The sequence below is a fragment of the Nerophis ophidion genome, linkage group LG28, assembly GCF_033978795.1.
Source record: "Nerophis ophidion isolate RoL-2023_Sa linkage group LG28, RoL_Noph_v1.0, whole genome shotgun sequence".
Taxonomy (NCBI): Eukaryota; Metazoa; Chordata; class Actinopteri; order Syngnathiformes; family Syngnathidae; genus Nerophis; species Nerophis ophidion.
The window spans coordinates 2,530,128-2,548,118 of record NC_084638.1 but is presented as its reverse complement, the minus strand read 5'-3'; the positions used below and the strand labels follow the sequence as shown (position 1 = coordinate 2,548,118).

The 17,991-nt window shown below is 34.9% G+C and overlaps 1 protein-coding gene across 1 annotated transcript in view; it reads left to right on the top strand.

The window, feature by feature from the left end:
* Positions 1–4,167: 4,167 nt before the first annotated feature.
* dis3l2 (DIS3 like 3'-5' exoribonuclease 2) overlaps positions 4,168–17,991 on the top strand; it is a 106,139-nt gene continuing 92,315 nt past the window's right edge. Inside the window, exon 1 of the mRNA XM_061890890.1 lies at positions 4,168–4,259. The gene's annotated coding sequence lies outside the window, so the exon portion shown is untranslated. The remainder of the gene's footprint in view (positions 4,260–17,991) is intronic.

The following is a 17,991-nucleotide window of genomic DNA, read 5'->3' as shown; positions in this document are numbered from 1 at the left end:
TCACCAAGCCGGCCCTTGCATCTAATCACCTGTCGCCTTCATTAGCAGCAGCCGTGATGAGACGAGTAGCTGGAGTTGGAGGGGCAGACGCAGAAAAGGCTCGCACCTTTAAATTCCTGGCAGTGTGGTGGTCTGAAGTACCCACTAGAGGGCAACCTCTACAAACCCATTTACCATTTACTTACTTTTGTAAAAAATTGTCCGAGGGGGGGGACCTCGAACAATGGTTTAAAGTGGCCGAAACGGGGCTTAGGCTAAATAATTATCAGTTTAAGGGGTTATCCGGCTTAGTGGACACATGGCCTCAGAATGGGTGACTCACGGGCTGTTGCCATGGCGATAGAAAGTGACGATGGTGGCGATATCAGTATTAGGAAAGAAAGGGGGAGAAGATGATACCGCCTGAGTGCTGCTGACATTTATTTTTTTTAATATGATTTTATTCTTTTTATCCAGAGGCTGCGCTGCTTCTCCGAAACTAATGAATATTTCATAGTCATTTGCTTCTTCATCTGCATGCTTTACAACTTTGGGTTCCTGCATCCAACATCGCCATCTTTTCCACTCGGCTGGCTCCGAGGGTGATCACAGGGTTTGGTCGGAAGGAACTGATGGACAAAAAAACATTTTTGGAGGACCGAGGCCTCTCAAGGATATGTTAGGGCTGTGAAGCTTACAGCAACTCACCGTTTGAGTACGTTCCGATTCTGGGGGTGACGATTCGGTTCGGAGTCGATTCTCGATTCAACACGATTCTTGAGTCAGAATATTATTTGGTTTAATATCTATGATAAAACCTTTTTGAAATGACTTCAAAAAAAATATTTAACCAAAATATGGGGGAAGGGAGGGCTAGGTTTCCCTGCTTAGGCTGCTGCCCCCGCGACCCGACCTCGGATAAGCGGAAGAAGATGGATGGATGGATGGATGGATATACAGCATATATATGTATGTGTATATATACACACACACACACACACACACACATATATACTTATATATATGTATATATATATATGTGTGTGTGTGTAAAATGTGTATATATACATATATATGAATGTATATTTGTATATATAAATACATACATACATATATACTGTATACAGTATATATACATGTGTGTGTGTGTATATATATGTATGTGTACATATATATACATATATATATTTATGTATATATTTGTATACATATATATATATATATATACACTTATATATGTATGTGTGTATATATGTGTATATGTATATATATAAATACATATATACTTATGTGTGTATATTCTTATATATATGTATGTACATATATATGTATATGTGCGTATATGTATATGTGTGTATATATATATGTATATATATACATATATGTGTGTGTAAAATGTGTATATATACATATATAAGTGTGCATATTTGTATATATACATACATACACACATATATATATATATATATATATGTGTGTGTTTGTGTGTATATATATATGTGTGTGTGTATTAATGTGTATATTTATATATATAAATACATATATACTTATGTATATGTGTGTGTGTGTGTATATATATATATATATATATATATATACTTATATATATGTATGTACGTATATACGTATACATGTATATGTGCGTATATGTATATGTGTGTATATATGTATACATACATACATATACAAACATACATACATACATCCATGTGTATATATACGTATATATGTATACATGTATGTATATATATATATATATATACATATATATATATATATATATTATGCGTATATATATGTATGTATATATGTATAGCTCGGTTGGTAGAGTGGCCGTGCCAGCAACTTGAGGGTTGCAGGTTCGATTCCCGCTTCCGACATCCTAGTCACTGCCGTTGTGTCCTTGGGCAAGACACTTTACCCACCTGCTCCCAGTGCCACCCACACTGGTTTAAATGCAACTTAGATATTGGGTTTCACTATGTAAAGCGCTTTGAGTCACTTGAGAAAAGCGCTATAGAAATATAATTCACTTCAATTCACTATTATGTGTGTATATATGTATGTATATATGTGTTATTATGTATGTTTGTGTGCATATATATGTATGTATGTATATTCATATATATATATATATATATATATGAATATATGTATGTATATGTGTATGTATGTTTATATATATATAAATATATATATATAAATGTATGTATGTATGTATATATATATGTATATATATATATATATATATATATATGAATATATATATGTATGTATGTATATGTGTATGTCTGTTTATATATATATATATATATATATATATATATGTGTGTGTAGCAGGCGGAAGACGGTAGATTTTAAGAACTACCACAACGGCTGTGATGGCGGAAGAAGGACGAAAAGGGTCCCCAGTCGTCTTGGACTCCATGCCACTGGACCCTGACCCGATTCTGTCAAGTATCGTGTGCACCAGTCTCCCCACAGGCATCCTCCATAAGGGGATACACCCCGACCGGGAGGATCGTCATACTTGTGAATACTTGTGAATGAACACATGTGGAGTTATGTACTTAATAAGAAAAGGTGAAATAATTGAAAACATGTTTTATATTCTAGTTTTTTTCAAAATAGCCACCCTTTTCTCTGATTACTGCTTTGCACAGTCTTGGCATTCTCTCCATGAGCTTCAAGTGGTAGTCACCTGAAATGTGAGTGGAATATATTAATATGAACCAGCTTTTTTGTCATCCCATCCATCCATTTCCTACCGCTTATTCCCTTTTGGGGTCGCGGGGGGCGCTGGCACCTATCTCAGCTACAATCGGGCGGAAGGCGGGCTACACCCTGGACAAGTCGCTATCTCATCGCAGATTGTGTATTGCAATCAAATACAATAATTTTTTTCTGCACCTCTAAAACATAAACAGTCGTCCCCCACCGCATTGCACTTAAAATATTGTGGTTTCCCCATAGTTACAAAAAAAAAATCATATTTAACACTTTTTTTGTCCTAAATTAACACTTTATTTTAGCATACAAGTGGCTAAATTGATAGAGGAGAATGAACCAATCAGAGGCCGCTGTTCAGTATCGTGACCTCTGATTGGCTTAGTTTCAGAAAGTGTTACTATACTGGATTAAAATAGTGTAAAAGTGACTAAAATGCATTATTTCGTGTCTCATGGCTTACATACTCATCCATCCATCCATCCATCCATCATCTTCCGCTTATCCGAGGTCGGGTCGCGGGGGCAGCAGCCTAAGCAGGCTTACATACTGTGTATATATATATATATATATAATATATATATATATATATATATACCGTATTTCCTTGAATTCCCGCAGGGCATATAGTATAATTAGCACATGCTTGTTTATTATTACGAGTGACACTTCCCCGGTCATCATTTTCAAAATGGAGGAGGCTGATATCAATACCGGTAATTTGAAATCGCATAAAGGGAAGAAGATTAAGAGCTATTCAGTAGGATTTAAGATCCAAGCTTACATCACACTCAAATGTTTACTGCATGCTTTTGGTAAGTGCCGGAGTGAGAAGAGGTTTCAAAATAATTAGCGCATGCTTACTTTTACCGCATGCCTTTGGTAAGCGCAGGAGTGAGAAGAGGAAATACGGTATATATATATATATATATATATATTTTTCTTTCTACGTTCTAGCAATGAAAACATTTATTTTATTTATTTTATAATTAATTATTTTTACTTCAAGAAAATTAATTTTATCGCCACAAACTAGGGAAACCTGTACTCCTCTTGTCTCGCTCCAAGGTTAATTCTTAATCGAGCCCATCACGTCTGCGCTTTCTGGATAACTGAACCGTATGAATCATAATCTCCAAAAAAGATAACGGAAAAAAATCACGCCAAATTTTAAAACTAAAAACACTATTACGTCACGAATATGCACACACAGGCAAGCAGATCTTTGCTGCCCTCTAGCGGCATGCAACCGAAATCTTCAAGCTCCCTTTACTTGTAGTTGGTAACTTCTGCACTTTCTAACAAAAAGGCCTGCGAAACCTTTACATTTTGAACAAAGCGTGAATATTTGTTACATAACGTCTATTTTAGACGAATTTCCTCCGAATGGAAAACTCACTTCGATTGAGGAGGGTCTTCCAAACGTAGGCAAACCCACTGTGTCCGACCAAACAACGTTACCTTGAACGCAACTGTTTGTGACGTCACCGGAAGTGATACAATCAAACTGCTAGCTAGCTTGCCTGAGCTTGCCGTGCTGCTTACACAACCTGGTATGTAACCGCATTCAAGTAGTTTTGGGAATATTCGCATATTTTTGTTTATTTTGTTGGACGACGCTCGGAAATACGTCTCACAACGAGTGTGTGCTTTGTGTCCAACAACACTGGAAAATAATTCAGTCGCTGTGTATTAGTTAGAATGTGTCAGACAGTACCACAACTCTTAGGTACGCAACACAATTAAATGTGAATTATTTAAATATATATAATACCAAATAAGTTTTCCTACAGTCTGACAGGCCAACTATTAAGGGAGCTACAAGTTTTTGAGGTTAAAAAATCATTTTTTTTCACCAAGTACCACCATAATGACCAATATAAAAAAAAAAAATACAGTAGCACAGTAGGCCTAAGTATTCATTAAAAACAAGGCAGAATTTTAGTTTAACATGTACATATGTATACACTATATCAGTGTATTTCAACCTTTTTTTGAGCCGAGGCACATTTTTTTTGCGTTGAAAAATTCCGGAGGCAGCAGAAATCGTTAAAAAACGAAACTCAGTTGTGAAGTGGGAAGTGAATTCTATTTATATAGCGCTTTTTCTCTAGTGACTCAAAGTGCTTTACATAGTGAAACCCAATATCCGATGTTTACATTTTAAACCAGTGTGGGTGTCACTGGGAGCAGGTGGGTAAAGTCTCTTGCCCAAGGACACAACGGCAGTGACTAGGAGGTCGGAGGCGGGTATCGAACCTGGAACCCTCAAGTTGCTGGCACGGCCGCTCTACCAACCGAGCTATGCCGCCCCGATGACACCAAAAACTTGTTGTTGCAATTGTTGGACATGAATTCAAACCGCAACCATAGCCATGCGTCACTATAGCTCTTGTCTCAAAGTAGGTGTACTGTCACCACCCGTCACATCCCGCCGTGACTTATTTGGAGTTTTTCGGTGTTTTCCTGTATGTAGTGCTTTAGTTCTTGTCTCGCGCTCCTATTTTGGTGTTGATTGTCATGTCATGTTTACGGATGTACTTTGTGGACGCCGTCTGCTTCACAACGCCGTAAGTGTTTGCTTTCGTCCAGCATTCTGTTTTTGTTTACTTTGTTTTATTTTCGTTCTGCTTAGCTTTCCCTAAGCTTCAAAGCCTTTTCTTAGCAGCACTCACCTTTCATTTTGAGTTTAAGCATCAGACACTTTTTTTTACCTGCACGCTGCCTACCGCTGTTTCCAACATCTACAAAGCAATTAGCTACCTTTTGCCACCTAACTGAAATGGAAGAGTATGACAGGGTTACTCCGCCGACACTCAACAACAACACATTTGCAGACTATGAGGCGGCGACTTGTCCAGGGTGTATCCCGCCTTCCGCCCGAATGCAGCTGAGATAGGCTCCAGCGACCCCGAACGGGACAAGCGGTAGAAAAAATGGATGGATGGACCGGTTTGCAAAAAAATATTTTTAAGCCAAATAGGTGAAATTAGATAATCTCCAACGGCACAGTGGTTGAAAAACACTGCACTATATTGCCAAAAGTATCCAAATGATTAGAATCAGGTGTCCTTGGCCACAGGTGTATTAAAAGCCTACTGAAATGAGATTTTCTTATTTAAACGGGGATAGCAGGTCCATTCTACGTGTCATATTTCGCGATATTGCCATCTTTTTGCTGAAATGATTTAGTAGAGAACATCGACGATAAAGTTCGCAACTTTTGGTCGCTAATAAAAATGTGAGCGTGACGTCACGCCTTGTGGAGCTCCTCACATCCGAACAATGTTTACAATCATGGCCACCTGCAGCGAGAGCGATTCGGACCGAGAAAGCGACGATTTCCCCATTAATTTGAGCGAGGATGAAAGATTCGTGGATGAGGATAGTGAGAGTGACGGACTAGAAGGAGAAAAAAAAAAGGCAAGGGCAGTGGGAGCGATTCAGATGTTGTTAGACACATTTACTAGGATTATTCTGGGAAATCCCTTATCTGCTTTTTGTGTTACTAGTGTTTTAGTGAGATTATATGGTACCTGAAAGTTGGAGGGAGTGTGGCCACTGTGGGAGGAGGTAAGAGAGTCCGCAAGCTCCCCTCATGTCTACAGTAAGAGCCGACTTATTACCTCTATTCTCTCATCAAAACTTGCCGGTTGACATGTGGTCGGGAACCATGTTTGCTTGACCGCTCTGTTCCATAGTAAAGCTTCACCTTCGGGAATGTAAACAAGGAAACACCGGCTGTGTTTGTGTTGCAAAAGGCAGCCGCAACACACCGCTTCCCACCTACATCTTTCTTCTTTGACGTCTCCATTATTAATTGAACAAATTGCAAAAGATTCAGCAACACAGATGTCCAGAATACTGTGTAATTATGCGATGAAAAGAGACGACTTTTAGCCGTGAGCGGTGCTGGAACAACATGTCTGCTACAACCGGTGATGTCACGCGTACGCGTCATCATTCCGCGACATTTTCAACAGGATACTTCACGGGAAATTTAAAATTGTAATTTAGTAAACTAAAGCGGCCGTATTGGCATGTGTTGCAATGTTAATATTTCATCATTGATATATAAACTATCAGACTGCGTGGTTGGTTGGTAGTAGTGGCTTTCAGTAGGCCTTTAAGGGAACTACAAGTTTTTGAGGTTAAAAAATCTTTTTTTTCACCAAGTACCACCATAATGACCAACATTAAAAATACAGTAGCACAGTAGGCCCTAAGTAATCAATAAAAACAAGGCAGAAATTTAGTCTAACATGTACACATGTATACACTATATTGCAAAAAGTATCCAAATGATCAGAATCAGGTGTCCTTGGCCACAGGTGTATTATATCAAGCACTTAGGCATGGAGGCTTTTTTTCTACAAACGTGTGTGAAATAATTCGGCCGCTCTCATTGATTTCCAGCGTGGCACTTTCATAGGATTGCCACCTGTGCGACAAAAATTAAGTCGTGAAATGTCCTAGCCCGTAAGTATTCCGAAGTTAACTGTCGGCTTTGTTATGAGAAAATGGAAGAATTTGGGAACAACAGCAACTCAGCCACCAAGTGGTAGGCCACGTAAACTGACTGAGAGGGGTAAGTGGATGCTGAAGCGCATAGTGCAAAGATTTTCTGCACAATCAGTTGCTACAGACGTCCAAACTTCATGTGACTTTCCAATTAGCCCACGTACAGTACACAGAGAGCTGCATTTAATGGGTTTTACATGGCCGAGCAGCTGCATCTAAGCCATGCATCACCAAGTCCAATGCAAAGCGTGGGATGCGGTGGTGTATAGCACGTCGCCACTGGACTCTAGACCAGTGGAGACACCTTCTCTGAAGGGATAAATCACGCTTTCCCCTCTTGCAATCTGATGGACCAGTCTGGGTTTAGAGGTTGCCAGGAGAGCGCTACATTTCGGACCGCATTGTGCCGAGTGTAAAATTTGGTGGAGGAGGATTAATGGTGTGGGGTTGTTTTTCAAGAGTTGGGCTTGGCCCCTTAGTTCCAGTGAAAGGAACTTTGAATGCTCCAGGATACCTAAACATTTTGGACAATTCCATGCTCCCAAACTTGTGGGAACAGTTTGGAGCGGGCCCCTTCCCCTTCCAACATGACTGTGCACAAAGCAAGGTCCATAAAGACATGAATGACAGAGTCCGGTGTGGATGAACTTGACTGGCCTGCACAGAGTCCTGACCATAACCCTATAGAACACCTTTGGGATGAATTAGAATGGAGAATGAGAGCCAGGCCTTCTCCACCAACTGCTTTGCACACTCTTAGCTTTCTCTCGATGAGCTCCAAGCACACCTGTGAAGTGAAAACCATTTCAGGTGACTACCTTTTGGAGCTCATCGAGTGTGCGGCCCGCGTTATGAGTTTGCCAAGTCAAAAAAATTAGCTGCTTTTTGAAATGTATTTTTATGAAAGAAACTTGTGTTCTTAATTAGTCAATCAATTAATCAATGTTTATTTATATAGCCCCAAATCACAAATGTCTCAAAGGACTGCACAAATCATTACGACTACAACATCCTCGGAAGAACCCACAAAAGGGCAAGGAAAACTCACACCCAGTGGGCAGGGAGAATTCACATCCAGTGGGACGCCAGTGAAAATGCTGACTATGAGAAACCTTGGAGAGGACCTCAGATGTGGGCAACCCCCCCCCCCTCTAGGGGACCGAAAGCAATGGATGTCGAGCGGGTCTAACATGATACTGTGAAAGTTCAATCCATAGTGGCTCCAACACAGCCGCGAGAGTCCCGTCCACAGGAAACCATCTCAAGCGGATCAGCAGCGTAGAGATGTCCCCAACCGATACAGGCGAGCGGTCCATCCTGGGTCCCGACGAGCGGTCCATCCTGGGTCTCGACTCTGGACAGTCAGCACTTCATCCATGGTCATCGGACCGGACCCCCTCCACAAGGGAGGGGGGGACATAGGAGAAAGAAAAGAAGCGGCAGATCAACTGGTCTAAAAAGGAGGTCTATTTAAAGGCTAGAGTATACAGATGAGTTTTAAGATGAGACTTAAATGCTTCTACTGAGGTAGCATCTCGAATTAGTCCACTGGATGTCAAAATAGCAATTCTGTTAGGCAAGCAAACTCTTCCTCCTAGACCCAAATGAAACTTAAAACCTGCCGTTTTATGTCTTCTGCTTCAAACACATCGTTATTGTGGACCCTTACTCCCCCAAAATGTCGAGAAACGTGAACTTAACCCTTTCGAATATTTTTTACTATGGACATCATGGAGTTAATGTGGGCTTTATGTTGCAGTTACATTATTATATCAACTATCAGAGACAGAAACTCTTCATTTAACATAAAGTTATTTTTTGCTGCTTCCAACACCGTGGCTCAATCAACACAGAAAAAGGTAAAGTGAAATAACTTAGTTGTTAACTGTAGGTCAATAATGCTTGTCTTTTTCTCAGGCAGACAGTGTTTTGCTGTCCGTAACACACACCGCAAAATGAGCTAACGTGACACTAAAAGCTAATTAGCCTTCACCTCAAGGACTGCGAGCGAGCTGAGCTGCCGCTTATGTTTCTAGAACGTCAACAGGCTTATAGTGATGTTACTAATAGCTGACTGGGAGGTGTTTATTATAATTATGCTTACCTGCTAAACACCTTTCTGCTCACCAGACCGCAAGAGCACTGACTACATGCGCTCTGAATACGCACTGCTGATTGGCTGTTACCGCTCTGCGTGTAACCAATCAGATGGCTCTGTGGGTGGGACAATGCTGGGTGCTGCAGAGATTTACTGGCAGAGGGAGAGGCAGAACTAAGCGGAGCAGCTTGTTAAGACTTTAGATTAGGCCAGGGATCACCAACCTTTTTGAAAGCAAGAGCTACTTCTTGGGTACTGATTAATGTGAAGGGCTACCAGTTTGATACACACTTAAATAAATTGCCAAAAATAGCCAATTTGCTCAATTTACCTTTAATAAACAAATCTATATACATAAAAAAATGGTTATTTCTGTCTGTCATTCTGTCGTACATTTTTTTTTTCCTTTCACGGAAGGTTTTTTATAGAGAATAAATGATGAAAAAAACACTTAATTGAATGCTTTAAAAGAGGAGAAAACAGGAAAAAAATGAAAATTAAATTTTGAAACATAGTATATCTTGAATTTCTCTTTAAAATTTGAAATTCAACCAAAAAATATGAAGAGGAAAAACTAGCTAATTGGAATCTTTTTGAAAAAATTAAAAAAAGAATTTACGGAACATCATTAGTCATTTTTCCTGATTAAGATTAATTTTAGAATTTTGATGACATGTTTTAAATAGGTTAAAATCCAATCTGCACTTTGTTAGAATATATAACAAATTGGACCAAGCTATATTTCTAACAAAGACAAATCATTATTTCTTCTAGATTTTCCAGTACGAAAAATTTAAAAGAGATATAAGATTTAAATTTGATTCTACAGATTTTCTAGATTTGCCAGAATATTTTTTGGGAATTTTAATCATTATAAGTTTGAAGAAATATTTCACAAATATTCTTCGCTAAAATGAAGAATTAAATTAAAATGTATTTATTATTCTTTACAATAAAAGAATAAATAAAAAATACTTGAACATTGATTTAAATTGTCAGGAAAGAAGAGGAAGGAATCTAAAAGGTAAAAAGGAATATGTGTTTAAAAATCCTAAAATCATTTTTAAGGTTGTATTTTTTCTCTAAAAGTGTCTTTCTGAAAGCTATAAGAAGTCAAGTAAAAAAAATTAAATCATTTATTTAAACAAGTGAAGACCAAGTCTTTAAAATGTTTTCTGGGATTTTCAAATTCTACTTGATTTTTGTCTCTTAAAATTAAAAATGTCGAGCAAAGCGAGACCAGCTTGCTAGTAAATAAATACAATTTTAAAAGATAGAGGCAGAATGTTGTCTGTCTATCTGTGTTGGCCCTGCGATGAGGTGGCGACTTGTCCAGGGTTTACCCCGCCTTCCGCCCGATTGTTGCTGAGATAGGCGCCAGCGACCCCAAAAGGGAATAAGCGGTAGAAAATGGATGGATGGATGGATGTTTTAAATAGGTTAAAATCCAATCTGCACTTTGTTAGAATATATAACAAATTGGACCAAGCTATATTTCTAACAAAGACAAATCATTATTTCTTCTAGATTTTCCAGTACTAAAAATTTAAAAGAGGTATAAGATTTAAATTTGATTCTACAGATTTTCTAGATTTGCCAGAATATTTTTTTTGAATTTTAATCATAATAAGTTTGAAGAAATATTTCACAAATATTCTTCGCTAAAATGAAGAATTAAATTAAAATGTATTTATTTTTCTTTACAATAAAATAATAAAAAAAAAATACTTGAACATTGATTTAAATTGTCAGGAAAGAAGAGGAAGGAATCTAAAAGGTAAAAAGGAATATGTGTTTAAAAATCCTAAAATAATTTTTAAGGTTGTATTTTTTTCTCTAAAAGTGTCTTTCTGAAAGCTATAAGAAGTCAAGTAAAAAAAATTAAATCATTTATTTAAACAAGTGAAGACCAAGTCTTTAAAATGTTTTCTGGGATTTTCAAATTCTATTTGATTTTTGTCTCTTAAAATTAAAAATGTCGAGCAAAGCCAGACCAGCTTGCTAGTAAATAAATACAATTTTAAAAAATAGAGGCAGAATGTTGTCTGTCTATCTGTGTTGGCCCTGCGATGAGGTGGCGACTTGTCCAGGGTTTACCCCGCCTTCCGCCCGATTGTTGCTGAGATAGGCGCCAGCGACCCCTAAAGGGAATAAGCGGTAGAAAATGGATGGATGGATGGATGTTTTAAATAGGTTAAAATCCAATCTGCACTTTGTTAGAATATATAACAAATTGGACCAAGCTATATTTCTAACAAAGACAAATCATTATTTCTTCTAGATTTTCCAGTACGAAAAATTTAAAAGAGATATAAGATTTAAATTTGATTCTACAGATTTTCTAGATTTGCCGGAATATTTTTTTTTAATTTTAATCATAATAAGTTTGAAGAAATATTTCACAAATATTCTTCGCTAAAATGAAGAATTAAATTAAAATGTATTTATTATTCTTTACAATAAAAAAATAAATAAAAAATACTTGTCAGGAAAGAAGAGGAAGGAATCTAAAAGGTAAAAAGGAATATGTGTTTAAAAATCCTAAAATCATTTTTAAGGTTGTATTTTTTCTCTAAAAGTGTCTTTCTGAAAGTTATAAGAAGTCAAGTAAAAAAAAATTAAATCATTTATTTAAACAAGTGAAGACCAAGTCTTTAAAATGTTTTCTGGGATTTTCAAATTCTATTTGATTTTTGTCTCTTAAAATTAAAAATGTCGAGCAAAGCGAGACCAGCTTGCTAGTAAATAAATACAATTTTAAAAAATAGAGGCAGAATGTTGTCTGTCTATCTGTGTTGGCCCTGCGATGAGGTGGCGACTTGTCCAGGGTTTACCCCGCCTTCCGCCCGATTGTTGCTGAGATAGGCGCCAGCGACCCCAAAAGGGAATAAGCGGTAGAAAATGGATGGATGGATGGATGTTTTAAATAGGTTAAAATCCAATCTGCACTTTGTTAGAATATATAACAAATTGGACCAAGCTATATTTCTAACAAAGACAAATCATTATTTCTTCTAGATTTTCCAGTACTAAAAATTTAAAAGAGATATAAGATTTAAATTTGATTCTACAGATTTTCTAGATTTGCCAGAATATTTTTTTTTAATTTTAATCATAATAAGTTTGAAGAAATATTTCACAAATATTCTTCGCTAAAATGAAGAATTAAATTAAAATGTATTTATTATTCTTTACAATAAAAGAATAAATAAAAAATACTTGAACATTGATTTAAATTGTCAGGAAAGAAGAGGAAGGAATCTAAAAGGTAAAAAGGAATATGTGTTTAAAAATCCTAAAATCATTTTTAAGGTTGTATTTTTTCTCTAAAAGTGTCTTTCTGAAAGTTATAAGAAGTCAAGTAAAAAAAAATTAAATCATTTATTTAAACAAGTGAAGACCAAGTCTTTAAAATGTTTTCTGGGATTTTCAAATTCTATTTGATTTTTGTCTCTTAAAATTAAAAATGTCGAGCAAAGCGAGACCAGCTTGCTAGTAAATAAATACAATTTTAAAAAATAGAGGCAGAATGTTGTCTGTCTATCTGTGTTGGCCCTGCGATGTCCAGGGTTTACCCCGCCTTCCGCCCGATTGTTGCTGAGATAGGCGCCAGCGACCCCTAAAGGGAATAAGCGGTAGAAAATGGATGGATGGATGGATGTTTTAAATAGGTTAAAATCCAATCTGCACTTTGTTAGAATATATAACAAATTGGACCAAGCTATATTTCTAACAAAGACAAATCATTATTTCTTCTAGATTTTCCAGTACGAAAAATTTAAAAGAGATATAAGATTTAAATTTGATTCTACAGATTTTCTAGATTTGCCAGAATATTTTTTTTGAATTTTAATCATAATAAGTTTGAAGAAATATTTCACAAATATTCTTCACTAAAATGAAGAATTAAATTAAAATGTATTTATTATTCTTTACAATAAAAAAATAAATAAAAAATACTTGAACATTGATTTAAATTGTCAGGAAAGAAGAGGAAAGAATCTAAAAGGTAAAAAGGAATATGTGTTTAAAAATCCTAAAATCGTTTTTAAGGTTGTATTTTTACATCTAAAAGTGTCTTTCTGAAAGCTATAAGAAGTCAAGTAAAAAAAATTAAATCATTTATTCAAACAAGTGAAGACCAAGTCTTTAAAATGTTTTCTGGGATTTTCAAATTCTATTTGATTTTTGTCTCTTAAAATTAAAAATGTCGAGCAAAGCGAGACCAGCTTGCTAGTAAATAAATACAATTTTAAAAGATAGAGGCAGAATGTTGTCTGTCTATCTGTGTTGGCCCTGCGATGAGGTGGCGACTTGTCCAGGGTGTACCCCGCCTTCCGCCCGATTGTTGCTGAGATAGGCGCCAGCGACCCCTAAAGGGAATAAGCGGTAGAAAATGGATGGATGGATGGATGTTTTAAATAGGTTAAAATCCAATCTGCACTTTGTTAGAATATATAACAAATTGGACCAAGTTATATTTCTAACAAAGACAAATCATTATTTCGTCTCGATTTTCCAGTACGAAAAATTTAAAAGAGATATAAGATTTAAATTTGATTCTACAGATTTTCTAGATTTGCCAGAATATTTTTTTTGAATTTTAATCATAATAAGTTTGAAGAAATATTTCACAAATATTCTTCGCTAAAATGAAGAATTAAATTAAAATGTATTTATTATTCTTTAAAATAAAAAATACTTGAACATTGATTTAAATTGTCAGGAAAGAAGAGGAAGGAATCTAAAAGGTAAAAAGGAATATGTGTTTAAAAATCCTAAAATCATTTTTAAGGTTGTATTTTTTCTCTAAAAGTGTCTTTCTGAAAGTTATAAGAAGCAAAGTGAAAAAATAAATGAATTTATTTAAACAAGTGAAGACCAAGTCTTTAAAATGTTTTCTGGGATTTTCAAATTCTATTTGATTTTTGTCTCTTAAAATTAAAAATGTCGAGCAAAGCGAGACCAGCTTGCTAGTAAATAAATACAATTTAAAAAAATAGAGGCAGAATGTTGTCTGTCTATCTGTGTTGGCCCTGCGATGAGGTGGCGACTTGTCCAGGGTTTACCCCGCCTTCCGCCCGATTGTTGCTGAGATAGGCGCCAGCGACTCCTAAAGGGAATAAGCGGTAGAAAATGGATGGATGGATGGATGTTTTAAATAGGTTAAAATCCAATCTGCACTTTGTTAGAATATATAACAAATTGGACCAAGCTATATTTCTAACAAAGACAAATCATTATTTCTTCTAGATTTTCCAGTACTAAAAATTTAAAAGAGATATAAGATTTAAATTTGATTCTACAGATTTTCTAGATTTGCCAGAATATTTTTTTTTAATTTTAATCATAATAAGTTTGAAGAAATATTTCACAAATATTCTTCGCTAAAATGAAGAATTAAATTAAAATGTATTTATTATTCTTTACAATAAAAGAATAAATAAAAAATACTTGAACATTGATTTAAATTGTCAGGAAAGAAGAGGAAGGAATCTAAAAGGTAAAAAGGAATATGTGTTTAAAAATCCTAAAATCATTTTTAAGGTTGTATTTTTTCTCTAAAAGTGTCTTTCTGAAAGTTATAAGAAGTCAAGTAAAAAAAAATTAAATCATTTATTTAAACAAGTGAAGACCAAGTCTTTAAAATGTTTTCTGGGATTTTCAAATTCTATTTGATTTTTGTCTCTTAAAATTAAAAATGTCGAGCAAAGCGAGACCAGCTTGCTAGTAAATAAATACAATTTTAAAAAATAGAGGCAGAATGTTGTCTGTCTATCTGTGTTGGCCCTGCGATGTCCAGGGTTTACCCCGCCTTCCGCCCGATTGTTGCTGAGATAGGCGCCAGCGACCCCTAAAGGGAATAAGCGGTAGAAAATGGATGGATGGATGGATGTTTTAAATAGGTTAAAATCCAATCTGCACTTTGTTAGAATATATAACAAATTGGACCAAGCTATATTTCTAACAAAGACAAATCATTATTTCTTCTAGATTTTCCAGTACGAAAAATTTAAAAGAGATATAAGATTTAAATTTGATTCTACAGATTTTCTAGATTTGCCAGAATATTTTTTTTGAATTTTAATCATAATAAGTTTGAAGAAATATTTCACAAATATTCTTCACTAAAATGAAGAATTAAATTAAAATGTATTTATTATTCTTTACAATAAAAAAATAAATAAAAAATACTTGAACATTGATTTAAATTGTCAGGAAAGAAGAGGAAAGAATCTAAAAGGTAAAAAGGAATATGTGTTTAAAAATCCTAAAATCGTTTTTAAGGTTGTATTTTTACATCTAAAAGTGTCTTTCTGAAAGCTATAAGAAGTCAAGTAAAAAAAATTAAATCATTTATTCAAACAAGTGAAGACCAAGTCTTTAAAATGTTTTCTGGGATTTTCAAATTCTATTTGATTTTTGTCTCTTAAAATTAAAAATGTCGAGCAAAGCGAGACCAGCTTGCTAGTAAATAAATACAATTTTAAAAGATAGAGGCAGAATGTTGTCTGTCTATCTGTGTTGGCCCTGCGATGAGGTGGCGACTTGTCCAGGGTGTACCCCGCCTTCCGCCCGATTGTTGCTGAGATAGGCGCCAGCGACCCCTAAAGGGAATAAGCGGTAGAAAATGGATGGATGGATGGATGTTTTAAATAGGTTAAAATCCAATCTGCACTTTGTTAGAATATATAACAAATTGGACCAAGTTATATTTCTAACAAAGACAAATCATTATTTCGTCTCGATTTTCCAGTACGAAAAATTTAAAAGAGATATAAGATTTAAATTTGATTCTACAGATTTTCTAGATTTGCCAGAATATTTTTTTTGAATTTTAATCATAATAAGTTTGAAGAAATATTTCACAAATATTCTTCGCTAAAATGAAGAATTAAATTAAAATGTATTTATTATTCTTTAAAATAAAAAATACTTGAACATTGATTTAAATTGTCAGGAAAGAAGAGGAAGGAATCTAAAAGGTAAAAAGGAATATGTGTTTAAAAATCCTAAAATCATTTTTAAGGTTGTATTTTTTCTCTAAAAGTGTCTTTCTGAAAGTTATAAGAAGCAAAGTGAAAAAATAAATGAATTTATTTAAACAAGTGAAGACCAAGTCTTTAAAATGTTTTCTGGGATTTTCAAATTCTATTTGATTTTTGTCTCTTAAAATTAAAAATGTCGAGCAAAGCGAGACCAGCTTGCTAGTAAATAAATACAATTTAAAAAAATAGAGGCAGAATGTTGTCTGTCTATCTGTGTTGGCCCTGCGATGAGGTGGCGACTTGTCCAGGGTTTACCCCGCCTTCCGCCCGATTGTTGCTGAGATAGGCGCCAGCGACTCCTAAAGGGAATAAGCGGTAGAAAATGGATGGATGGATGGATGTTTTAAATAGGTTAAAATCCAATCTGCACTTTGTTAGAATATATAACAAATTGGACCAAGCTATATTTCTAACAAAGACAAATCATTATTTCTTCTAGATTTTCCAGTACTAAAAATTTAAAAGAGATATAAGATTTAAATTTGATTCTAGAGATTTTCTAGATTTGCCAGAATATTTTTTTGAATTTTAATCATAATAAGTTTGAAGAAATATTTCACAAATATTCTTCGCTAAAATGAAGAATTAAATTAAAATGTATTTATTATTCTTTACAATAAAAAATACTTGAACATTGATTTAAATTGTCAGGAAAGAAGAGGAAGGAATCTAAAAGGTAAAAAGGAATATGTGTTTAAAAATCCTAAAATCATTTTTAAGGTTGTATTTTTTCTCTAAAAGTGTCTTTCTGAAAGTTATAAGAAGTCAAGTAAAAAAAATTAAATCATTTATTTAAACAAGTGAAGACCAAGTCTTTAAAATGTTTTCTGGGATTTTCAAATTCTATTTGAGTTTTGTCTCTTAAAATTAAAAATGTCGAGCAAAGCGAGACCAGCTTGCTAGTAAATAAATACAATTTAAAAAAATAGAGGCAGAATGTTGTCTGTCTATCTGTGTTGGCCCTGCGATGTCCAGGGTTTACCCCGCCTTCCGCCCGATTGTTGCTGAGATAGGCGCCAGCGACCCCTAAAGGGAATAAGCGGTAGAAAATGGATGGATGGATGGATGTTTTAAATAGGTTAAAATCCAATCTGCACTTTGTTAGAATATATAACAAATTGGACCAAGCTATATTTCTAACAAAGACAAATCATTATTTCTTCTAGATTTTCCAGTACGAAAAATTTAAAAGAGATATAAGATTTAAATTTGATTCTACAGATTTTCTTGATTTGCCAGAATATTTTTTTTGAATTTTAATCATAATAAGTTTGAAGAAATATTTCACAAATATTCTTCGCTAAAATGAAGAATTAAATTAAAATGTATTTATTATTCTTTACAATAAAAAAATAAATAAAAAATACTTGTCAGGAAAGAAGAGGAAGGAATCTAAAAGGTAAAAAGGAATATGTGTTTAAAAATCCTAAAATCATTTTTAAGGTTGTATTTTTTCTCTAAAAGTGTCTTTCTGAAAGTTATAAGAAGTCAAGTAAAAAAAAAAAAAAATTTTATTTAAACAAGTGAAGACCCATCCATCCATCCATTTTCTACCGCTTATTCCCTTTCGGGGTCGCGGGGGGCGCTGGCGCCTATCTCAGCTACAATCGGGCGGAA